Source organism: Prionailurus bengalensis, chromosome E2, assembly GCF_016509475.1.
Source record: "Prionailurus bengalensis isolate Pbe53 chromosome E2, Fcat_Pben_1.1_paternal_pri, whole genome shotgun sequence".
Taxonomy (NCBI): Eukaryota; Metazoa; Chordata; class Mammalia; order Carnivora; family Felidae; genus Prionailurus; species Prionailurus bengalensis.
The window spans coordinates 58,988,966-59,000,550 of NC_057352.1; positions in this window are offsets into that span (position 1 = coordinate 58,988,966).

Genomic DNA, 11,585 nt, shown 5'->3' on the forward strand with positions numbered 1-11,585 from the left:
GATGTGGCACCTGCCTCGTAACAGTACCTCGGTTTCCTTTCTTGTCATTCAAGGAATGGATTGGAGCAGAAGACATTTGAGGTCCCGTGCTAGTTGCCCAGGGCTGCTACGACGAATGACCACAAACCTAGCAGCTTCAAACAACACAAATTTGGGGGCACCTGGGTGGCTCCAACTCCTGGTTTCAGCTCAGGTCATGATCTCATGGTGTCGTGAGTTCGAGCCCCGCTTTGGGCCCTGCGCTCACGGTGTGGAGCCTGCTTGAGATGCTCTCTCTCTCTCCCTCTCTCTCTCTGCCCCACCCCCGCTCACACTCTCACTCTCTCTCTCTCTCGAAATAGATAAATAAACTCTAGAAAAAGAAAAAACAACAACACAAATTTGTTTCTGCACAGTCTGGAGGTCAGAAGTCCGACTTGGGTCTCGGTGGTTAAAATGAGGCCGTCAGCGGGGCTGCGTCCCTTCTGGAGGCTCCGGGATAGATCTGTTCTGCCCTCTTCCAGCTTCTAGAAGCACCCGAGTCCCTTGACTCAGGGCCGCTCCTCCGTCTGCAAAGCCCAGCAAGCTCTTCTCAGGGCCCTGGTGATTTTGTGGCCCCGGGTCGTCCAGCACTACGTCCTTTCTCCAGGTCCTTAACTCAGTTCATCCCTGCCCGGCTCCCCGGCCCCCTTCCCTCTTGTGTCCTTACGGGGACTTTTAGACGTTCCATCTGCTCGCTCACGGCGGCGTTCGGGGACTTAGAAAGGGATGTTGGTTGATTATCCTTAAATTTAAAATTTCTCTCCTTTGATCCATTCTATCCACTTGCAGGCCGTGCGTTTGTCCAGAAGAGAGGGTGAAAGACCAACGCTGCATTCTAACCACGGGGGCTTTCCGGCCAGGCTCAGGGCAACGTGCTTGGTCAAGCACGTGGCCTCCTCACGCGACTTCATGACGAGGGCAGCGCCAGGCCCGGGGAGCTGGGCGCTGGGGCTGTGAACCCTCCGTGAAGGCCCTGCCTGTAGTCAGACCTCGCCCCTGTCTCGGCAGCCAGGCCCCCTGTCTTCTGGTTGCTTCCGTTCTCCCAGTGGTACAGGAACCGGAGGCTTGAGGGGAGAACGTCTGAGATAGTTGTCCAGAGAGAGGAAAAGGTTAGAGAAGTGGTATGGCCACTGGACAGCAGGAAGGCTTGCCAAGGGTCATGGACCGCATAGCCGCATGCCCGCCCCCTGCAGCCGCGTTCGGACTCTGGGCCGGGGATGGAGAGAGCAGAGGGTGGCATTTAGCCAGGCGTGGTGTTTGCTGAGTGGGTAATGCTGTGGGGGCAGGTTCGCCTTCCTTTTCTGTGGAGCCGGAGGGACCTCTCCCCGCGCGTTGAGGGTGCCCAGGTCAGAGGTGGGGGTGGAGGACCTTACGTACATCCAGAACGTCCCCAGCCTTCCCACCGGAGCCCAGGTAGACCGAAATGTACTTTCCTTCAAGGCTGCCGCTGATCTTCGTCCGACCCCGCGCACCACGTGGCGGGGGTTGAGGGGTGGGTGGGGGGTGGGCGTGGGCACCGAGCGCTGGAAGCTCTCAGTCCCGGCCCCGATGCCTCCCCTAGGGACTCCTGTCCGAAGAGAGAACTTACCGTGAACCATCTTCATCTTGAAGGCAAAATTCTGCCATCATATTCGCGCTTCTGGCACAGGTGTCCACTACGTGCCCAAGAGACGGGGTGCACGAAGTAAGTATACGACCTCGAGACTTGCTTTCTCCCTGGACTCGATCGGCTGGGACAGGGATACATCAGTACACGGTGTCCAACAAGCTCAGACCTGGGGATTGTGACCGAGCCTGGTCCGTCTCTGCCCCCGAAGACAGGCGGCGGGGGAAAACCAGGGTGGAGGGCCTGAAGACCAGGGTTCTGTCTGTGCGCAGATCGCTCCTGACAGGTGTGACCTCCGCGCCTTTTATGGGCCACGTTGTGACTCAGGCAGCCCGAGGGACTCCCCCGTTTTCCGACCGTGGTAGGTCCCGCTGAAAGGAAGTAAGTGCTGCCCCACAGTTCAGTTTCCTTTCTTGTCAACTTCTTGTGAATCCTGCTGCTCTGATACTTGGAGCAGGTGGGGAAAGCCCTTCCTAGGAAATTTTTGGTGCTGTGGGGGCCGCTGCTCCTCAGCCTCCCGGAGGGCCAGGGCGGGGGCAGGTGGAGGGGGGCAGGTGGAGGGCAGGGCAGGGTGTCCTTGAGTTGCAGGTCCCTGGCCACGCCCAAGGGAACGTGGGTGATGCCTGGCAGACAGGGACTCACCCGGGGACCGCGGCACTCTCGTTTCAGAAGCCACGGGCCTCTCCTTGGGACCCCGTGCTGGGAGTGGTCTCGCGTGGGAGGGCCAAGGGGGCGACTGTGGTCTGGGGGCAGGTTTGAAGGAAGCAGGGAGAGGGAAGAGGCGGAGAAGAGGGGAAGAGAACTAGAGGGACTGAACCAAAAGGAAGAAACCAAGCTTAGTGGTTTTTAACTGGGTGCCTCTGGGGATGCTGGGCGATGTCTGGAGACAGTGGCAGTTGTCACGACTGGGGGAGGGGTGCCGCTGGCACCCAGTGGGTGGAAGCCCTTTCCAGCGCACAGGACGTTCCCCCCCCCCCCCCACCACAAAGAATGACCTGGCCCCAAATGTCAGCAGAGCCTTGAAGTGACTCCAAGGACCGGCTGAGCCTGGAGGGCAAGGACCCCGTTTGTGTCCGACCGAGCTCTGTGGGAAAACCCATCTGACTGGGAACTTCTCCAATGGAAAAAGCTCCCCCCTTTCTCCCCTTGAGCCGCAACTGGTGTGTGTGCTGTGGCCTTTGGGCATATTGTGGAAGTGGAAAAGTTAAGTTCAGCTCCGTTTGAAGCATCCTGGCTGGTCTCCGCCTATCCAGGCAGGAGAGGGTACCGTCAGTCACTGGCCCCTCCATACGATGGCTGTACAGCTGCTGCCTCCCGCCGCATAGTCACAGAGCCGCCTTTCCCGCACTCCTGGCGTAGCGCCTCCTGTGGCTTTGGGGGGTCCTAGGTGCGGGGGTGCAGGGGGATGGCCCTACTGGTGAGGGGCTCCCCGGTGACCGCTCCCACCAGCCCGCCTTGCTGAGCGCGTCTCCCGTTAACTGGGCTCTCACCGTGAGGGTGGCATCTCGCTGGCCTTGAACTGTGCCGTGACCGCTCAGTCCCGCACAGGCTGCCCTCTGGCTCCGCGTGGGATCTGGTGGGGGTGGAGTGCGGGGGAGGGGGGAGCTGGCACGGCCTCTCTGTCTCGTCCAGCCCAGCCCCTTCCAGGAGGAGGCTGAGGCTCCTCGATGCAGGGGTAAGGAAAAGAGGCCGGAGCAGGAGCGAACCCCAAGGCGGTGTGTGCACTGGGCATCCAGGGAGGCACACGGCCAGGACTCGTTTCGTTGGCTGTGGGCGTTTGTGGGGAACAGCTAAGACGTCCAGATGACCTTCACTGGGGCTGTAGCCGGGCGGCGAGGGCAACAGCAGTGTCCTGAGGACTGGCTCACGGGCCAGCGCTATTCGCAGGGGACAGACAGTCAGGGGGAGGTGCCGCGCCCAGTCTCGGGGTGCGCCAGGCCACTGCCGAGGGTGAGCGATGACTTCCGGGAAGCCGCGATCTGAGCTGTGCACCTGGCACCGGCATTGCCTTCTACCTTCCGTGTGTGTCACCCGCGATGGGTCCACGGAGGGCCCCTCTGTCCCCGGGACGGCCCTTGATGTAAACGTTCGCGAGGTGTCACCGGAAAACGGAGGATGAGGACCGTGTGAGCACACACAGAGGGCCGGGGCTCCGGGTCAGGGGTGTGCGCTGGGGAACACAGCTTGGAAAGTACGTGCCGAAAGGGCAGCCGGGAGCCAAACCCCCTTGGAGCACGTGGTCACGGTCCTCCCTCTAATCAGTAGCAAAACGGAGAGTCCCGGCTGGGAGAGCCGCCATGGTCGGCGTGGGGGCCGGGGCTGGGGCTGGGGGTGGGGCCGGGGGTGGGGCCGGGGGTGGGGCCGGGGGTGGGGGGAGGCATCGGGAAAACTTTGAAAATTCTCCACCACGTTGTGCTTTCACCCACTTAAACCCAGAGGAATCCTCCGGCAAAACGAAACTGAAATCTCGCTTCCCCACTGACCGTCTCCCGGGGCCTCGCCCTTGGGTGGCCGCGGGACAGCTCTGTCAATGCGTCGTTCAGGCGCAACGAAATCCACCTGAAACCTCGAGTGCACAACCGGAGGGTCTTGACGAACCCGGGCGCCCGTGTGAACCCCGCGATCACGACGTGAGACGTTTCCATCGTCCCACAGTCCCTTGCCTCGTCTCCTCCCTCCAGCCCCAGCTCCCTGGCAGGTCCCGTCTGCTCTCTCTCTCCCTGCGTTTGGCCTTTTAGCAAATAAGTGTCTATACCTGGAATCTCCGGGGGGGTCGTCTTTTGTATCTGGCTTTCAAAACGTAATGTCACGCTTTTCAGGTTCGTCCGCTGTCGTGTGCCTCGGGAACTCTTCCCTTCGATAGCTAAATGCCGCCCCGAGGTGTGGCGACCCCACGGTGCATCGGTCAGCCTGCCAGTTAATGGCCACTTGGCTTGCTTCCAGGGTTTGGAGACTCCAGATAACGCTGCTACAAACATTCGATTACAAGTATGAATACGGGCATCTCTTTTCTGATTTTGTGGTAAATGCTTATAAATGGAATTGCTGGGTCATAGGGCCAGTTTATGTTTGACTCTTAGGAAGTGCCACACTGTTTTCCAGAGCGGCCCCGCCCACCGTCTTCCTTCCCACCAGGAATGGATGAGATTCCCGGCTGGTGGCTCCCAGGCCTCGCCATCTGGCTTTAATTTTAACCATTTCGCTTTGTGTGTTTTTAAAAATTTTTTATTTTATGTTTTACTTTTTCTTTCTTTCTTTCTTTCTTTTTTTTTTTTTTTTTTAGTTTTTATTTATCTTTGAGACAGAGAGAGACAGAGCATGAGAGGGGGAGGGGCAGAGAGAGAGGGAGACAGAATCCCAAGCAGGCTCCAAGCTCTGGGCTGTCAGCAGAGCCCGATGGGGGGCTCGAACCCATGAACCGCGAGATCATGACCTGAGCCGAAGTCAGAAGCCCAACCAACTGAGCCACCCAGGCACCCCTCACTTTGTGGTTTTAACTTGTATTTCCCAAAGGACCGATGATGTTTTTTACGGGCTTATTTGCCATCTGTGTATCTTTTTTGATGAAATGTCTGTTTGGAGTGTTTGGTCATTTTTTAAAAACTGAGTATTTTTTTTAATGATTAAGTTTCTGCTTCTTGGTGTCTGAAGAAAACGTTGCTTAGCCTAAGGTCACTTAGATTTTCTCCTATGTTTCTTCTAGAAGTTTTTAGTTGTAGCTTTTACATTTATGTCTTAGGCTTTTCTGAGTTCATTTTTTGTATATGAAATGAGTCATGGGTCATTTTACTTTTTTATTATTTTTTTTAATGTTTAGTTTTGGAGGAGAGAGAGACAGAGCACGAGTGGGGGTGGGGCAGAGAGAGAGAGAGGGAGACACAGAATCCGAAACAGGCTCCAGGCTCTGAGCCATCACCACAGAGCCCGGTGCAGGGCTCGAAACTCACAAGCGGCCAGATCGTGACCTGAGCCGAAGTCAGACGCTTAACCGACTGAGCCACCCAGGCGCCCCCATTTAAAAATTTCTATCTAGATGCCCAACCCTTTTGGTACCATTAGCTGAAAAGATTACTCTTTGTTCGTTGAATTGCCTTGGCTCCTCTGTAGAAAATTAATTGGCTACATGTATGTGGATCTATTTCTAGACTCTCTTCTGTTTTGACTTTACTAGAAAAAGCAAGACTGGAGTGTATATACAGGGCCTGTCATGAAAACGATTCAGACTTTATCAGATAGCGTATTTATCTGGGACGCCAGTTAGAATATTGCCGTTCCCTCTGAAGACTGTAGTCTGATTTTGTGCAAGTTTGTGGTGCACTTTGGCCAAAGCGTTAGTAGCTGGGCCCCCTTTAAATATTGTGACTTAGAGAAACGGGTGGCCAAAGTGGTCTAGCGACCTTAGGGAATGAGACCGAACAATCTGAAATACATACCTTGCTCCTAGGTCTGCGTTTCTTTCTCTTCTACAACTCCCAGCTCAGGGAGTATCCAGAAAAACCTCATCCCATTTCTCCTGGCGGCCTGGGGACACGCACCACTGTGCATAAGGGGAAAGGCATAAAGCCCTATTTTCATATTCCTATGTAATAGTCTTTAGCGAATGCATCGAAACATATAGATGCTCTCATATTGTTTTCCGCTTTCATATCTGATGCCTTTTTTATCACATATGGTAGCTGTCCGGGGCTTCTACTTTGTTGTGCTTCGAAGACCAGTAGGAAAAAAAAACAACCCGTGGTGTTGGGGAGTTGGCACTTCGATGTTGTAGTAAGGTCATTTCGAAAACCAGCCATCATACAGTGGTATCATTATTCGTAAAAGAAAGGATATTTTCGCTCTGAATTATGAGGGCTAGCTCAGACTGGCGTTGTGTATGAGCCAGTGTTTGCGAGCTTTCAGGGAAACCCGCCGAAAGGACATCAGGCTGGGATCAGTCTCAGGATGAAAAACGGGGGGGGTCTGTGACTTTCTTCACGGGGCTGTTCGCTCTCTGAGGCTCGGTGTTCTCACCTGATGAGTTTTAAAGATTAACCACACCTCATTTCTAAACGGAAGCTGCTCCCAATTTTTACATGATAGCTTTCTCCGCTTTCTGGCCCATCAGGATTTTATTTATTTATTTATTTATTTATTTATTTATTTATTTATTTATTTTTTCAACGTTTATTTATTTTTGGGACAGAGAGAGACAGAGCGTGAACGGGGGAGGGGCAGAGAGAGAGGGAGACACAGAATCGGAAACAGGCTCCAGGCTCTGAGCCATCAGCCCAGAGCCCAACGCGGGGCTCGAACTCACGGACCGCGAGATCGTGACCTGGCTGAAGTCGGACGCCTAACCGACTGCGCCACCCAGGCGCCCCTGGCCCATCAGGATTTTAAAATGACTGAGGTTTTGGGGCACCTGGGTGGCTCGGTTACACGTCCAGCTGTTGATGTCGGTTCAGGTCATGATCTCATGATCTTCATGGCATCGAGCCCCGCGTTGGGCTCTGTGCTGACAGTGTGGAGCCTGCTCGGGATTCTCTCTCTCTCTCTCTCTCTCTCTCTCTCTCTCTCCCGCTTCACGTCACACTTGGGCTCTGTCTCTCAAAATAAATAAATATAACTTAAAAATCTTGCCCGTTTACCTGGAGAAAAACCAGCGTCCCCTTTTCACTCCACTTACGAATAGGAACCCTTTACCAATCCTTTATCAGACTGATAAAGCAGGAGGGGTAGGGATAACCCGAAAGCAAGGGAAAGCCATAGGCGTTGACACACAGCCGTGGACAGCAGAGCGAACCAGTGACACAAGCACGGGCATGCCTGAAAGTCCGCCGAACAAAATTTGTGATCCTAAACCTCCCCGCTTACGAATAGAATCCCTATAGTTTGTTTCTACTGAAATGCAGGTAAGAATATCCTGTATGTCAAAAGAATTCTTTATAAGCACGACTACAGGTCAACTCATGGTCACGTGTTGGGGAGAGAAGCCGTGTCTGGGGTGTCACAGAAGATAGCCCCACTTCAGTTTTTGAAAGCAATTTGAATGGGAACTAATTTGGTCTCCGTATAAGAGTTCTCTGGACATTAAACTGTTAAAAAAACACTGATTTCTGGAATAATGCAAAGAGGCTGTCAAGGGTGTTCTAGAGGGGATTCCTACAAGGGGTGGGAAGTTATGTTAGGTCACCCTATGGTCCTTTCCAACACAAAGAGCAGATGATTTCATGATCTGGAAGAACCTGGAATTGTTTGTTGGCTGTCTGGCTCTGATGGCTCAACCCCCATCCCTGTTGCCCCCCCAGTGTTTCCCAAGAGGCAGATGTGTGACATCAGAGCTGGAAGCCTCCCCCCAGCTCTCTGTGCCTTGCCTGCTTGGCCAGCCTTGGGGGTCGCGAGGGGGTTGGGGCCAGGCACCGCGCCCAGCCCTCCTCCCTGCTTCCGCACCTGCCGATCTTCCTGATTCTTCCTTATCATCACTTCTTTTCAGCCGAACTTCTGATGGAGAGGTGGGGCTGTGCCCCCGCGACTGTCTGGGTCTAGGAGTCCATGCTCCCCGCCGCTCAGCTGACGTTTTCTAGGTTACGATGCCGGCCGAGCATGCGTCACGCGGGACACACTCAGACAGGGAGCCGGAGAGAGTGGGAGCAGTTGATTTGTCCAGTGGTAGAGTGGCGAGTGGTTTGCTCTGTTCCTTTGTAAACTTTGATATTGAGGAGTCATTGATCTTTAATTATGGGAAAGTTGCTGTAAGAGAGAGAGACAGAAGTGGGTACGGACCCCAGCCTTTGTCTCCCAGTTCAGAAAAATGGCCCTTGAGAGCAGGAGGCTGAAGGGCAGCCTGGTCCCTTGTGACTGGGCGAAACTTAGAAAATAAAAGTGGAATCACTTCACCCGGTTTTTGAGGCGTTAGTCATCATGATTAAAAAAGGAAGTCAGACATATAAATGGTGGAGAGAGCAGTCACTGTGGGTGGGTGATGTAAACACCACGTGTCATAATATTCACCAATGAGTGACATTAATCACAGTAAAAGTGATCGACGGGGTGGCTGTTCACAAAACGCGTGTTCAGAAATCTGTTTTCCCTTTAAGCCAATAGTGATAATTTAAAAATTGTAATGGAAAAGAAAACATTTCATCCACAGTAACAACAGAATGCATAAGAATCCATAAAAAGTTGTCACAAAAATTGTGCAGGACGCACACTGAAAAAAATATTGATGACTCCATTCAAGGGCATAAAAAACGACTTGTTCTTGGATAGAGAATTTAATTTAATTGGGTTTAATTTAACACAGAAAAAAACTTACTATTGAAAATACAACCAGGCACCTGGGTGGCTCAGTCGGTTAAGTGTACAGCTCTTTTTTTTTTTTTTTAATGTTTATTTATCTTTGACACACAGAGACAGAACATGAGTGGGGTAGGGGCAGAGAGAGGGGGAGACGCGGAATCCGAAGCAGGCTCCGGGCTCCGAGCTGTCAGCACAGAGCCTGACACGGGGCTCGAACTCACAGACCGCGAGATCATGACCTGAGCTGAAGTCGGAGGCTTAACCGACTGAGCCACCCAGGATCCCCGTGTTCAACTCTTGATTTCTACCCAGGTCATGATCTCAGGGTTCACGAAATCGAGCCCGCCCTGCGTCGGGCTCTGTGCTGACAGTGTGGAGCCTGCTCGGGATGCTTTCTCTCCCTCTCTCTCTGCCCCTCCCCTGCTTGCTGGTTCTCTCTCTCTCAAAATAAATAAATAAATTTAAAGAAACGTGCACATATGTCAATTCTACATAAATTATATATAAATTCAATGGAGTTCCAAGCCAATTACTTGTGACCTTTTTTGTTTTTAACACAATTGTTTTAAAGTTTATCTGTAAGACTCTACGTGGAAATATGACTAGCAAGCATGTGTGTTTTGCTAGCTTCTACAAAATTTATTGTAAAGTGTGCGTATGTGAGTGTACAGGTCTTCACGGTTTGACAAATGCCTACGGTTTTCTTTAAAAAATTTTTTTTTCAACGTTTTATTTATTTTTGGGACAGAGAGAGACAGAGCATGAACAGGAGAGGGTCAGAGAGAGAGGGAGACACAGAATTGGAAACAGGCTTCGGCTCCGAGCCATCAGCCCAGAGCCCGACGCGGGGCTCGAACTCACGGACTGCGAGATCGTGACCTGGCTGAAGTCGGACGCTTAACCGACTGCGCCACCCAGGCGCCCTGACAAATGCCTACGGTTTTCTAACGGCCAACACGTCAGGATACAGAACAGTTCTACCCCCCCCCCCCGCCCTGTTCCCCACGCTGTCACACCCTCCCTCCACCCTTCATCCAAGGCAACCATGGACCTCTTGTCTCTCCCTGTGGTTTCACCATTTCGGAAATGTCATATAAACCGGATCATACAGAATGTAATCTCTTGGGTCTGGCTTCTTTCACGTAACATGTTTGAGATTCATCTACGTTGTGTGTAATCGGTAATTTATTCCTTTTCAGGGCTGAGTAGTATTCCACTGTATGGCCATATACCATATATCACACCACAGTGTGATTTTTTCTCTTTAGTCTGTTAAAGCGGCGGATTACATGTTGATCTAATTTGATATTGCAGGGGTAAACTCTACTTGGTGATGGTGCATTTTCCTTACTGCTGGCTGTGCTGTGCTAATATTTGGATGAGGAGTTTTGCATCAAAGATGCTGGTCTGTAGACCTCCTTTCGTAGGTAGTATTTCTCTGGTTTTGGTATCAGGGTAATGCTGGATGCATAGAATGACTTGGCAAGTATTTCCTTATCTTTTATTTTCTGGAAGAAACTGTAGAATTTGTATTATTCCTTCATTAGGTGCTTGATAAAAGCATCTAGCTTTGGGGTTTCTTTCTTAGAAGGTTTTATTTTGGGGATGCCTGGTGGCTCAGCCGGTTAAGTGTCCGACTTGAGCTCAGGTCATGATCACATGGTTCGTGAGTTCAAGCCCCATGTCGGGCTCTGTGCTGACAGCTCAGGGCCTGGAGCCTGCTTGGGATTTTGTGTCTGCCTCTCTCTCTGCCTCTCTCCCCTGCTCACGCTCTGTCTCTCTCTCTCTCTCTCTCTTTCAAAAATAAATAAACATTAGAAAAACATTTTTAAAAAAGAAGGTTTTATTTTGAAGCTATAAACTCTCTAATAAATATAAGACTATTTAAGTTGTCTGTTTCCTCTTGCGGGAGCTTTGGTAGTCTGTGTCTTTGAAGGAATTGATCGATTTCACCCAAGTTGTCAAACTTTACCATAGAAATTTTATAATATTTTTCTGTTCTCCCTTTAATGTCTCTGGGAGCTGTATGCTACCTTTATTTTGCTAATACTTGTCTTTCCTCTTTCTTTTTTTTTTTTCTTGGTCAGTCTAGCTAAAGGCTTATCAATTTTCCTGGTCTTTTCACAGAACCAACTTTTGGTTTTATTGATTTTGTCTCTCGTTTCTCTGTTTTGTTTTGTTTTTTTAATTTTTTTTTCAACATTTATTTATTTTTTTGGGACAGAGAGAGACAGAGCATGAACGGGGGAGGGGCAGAGAGAGAGGGAGACACAGAATCAGAAACAGGCTCCAGGCTCCGAGCCATCCGCCCAGAGCCCGACGCGGGGCTCGAACTCCCGGACCGCGAGATCGTGACCTGGCTGAAGTCGGACGCTTCACCGACTGTGCCACCCAGGCGCCCCTCGTTTCTCTGTTTTTAATTCAATTCATACTTGTTCCTGGTATGACTTTTTTCCTTCTTTTTGCATGCTTTGGGTTTAATTTTCTCTTCTTTTTTTTTTTTTTCTAGTTTCTTAAGGTGGAAGCTTAGATTATTTATTTGAAAACCTTCTTCTTGTCTAATATAAACATTTGCTATCTCTAAACTTCCCTCCAAGCTCTGCTTTACTGGCATCCCACAAATTTTCATTCTCCTTCCATTCAAAACATTTATAATTTCCCTTGTGGCTTACTATGTGAC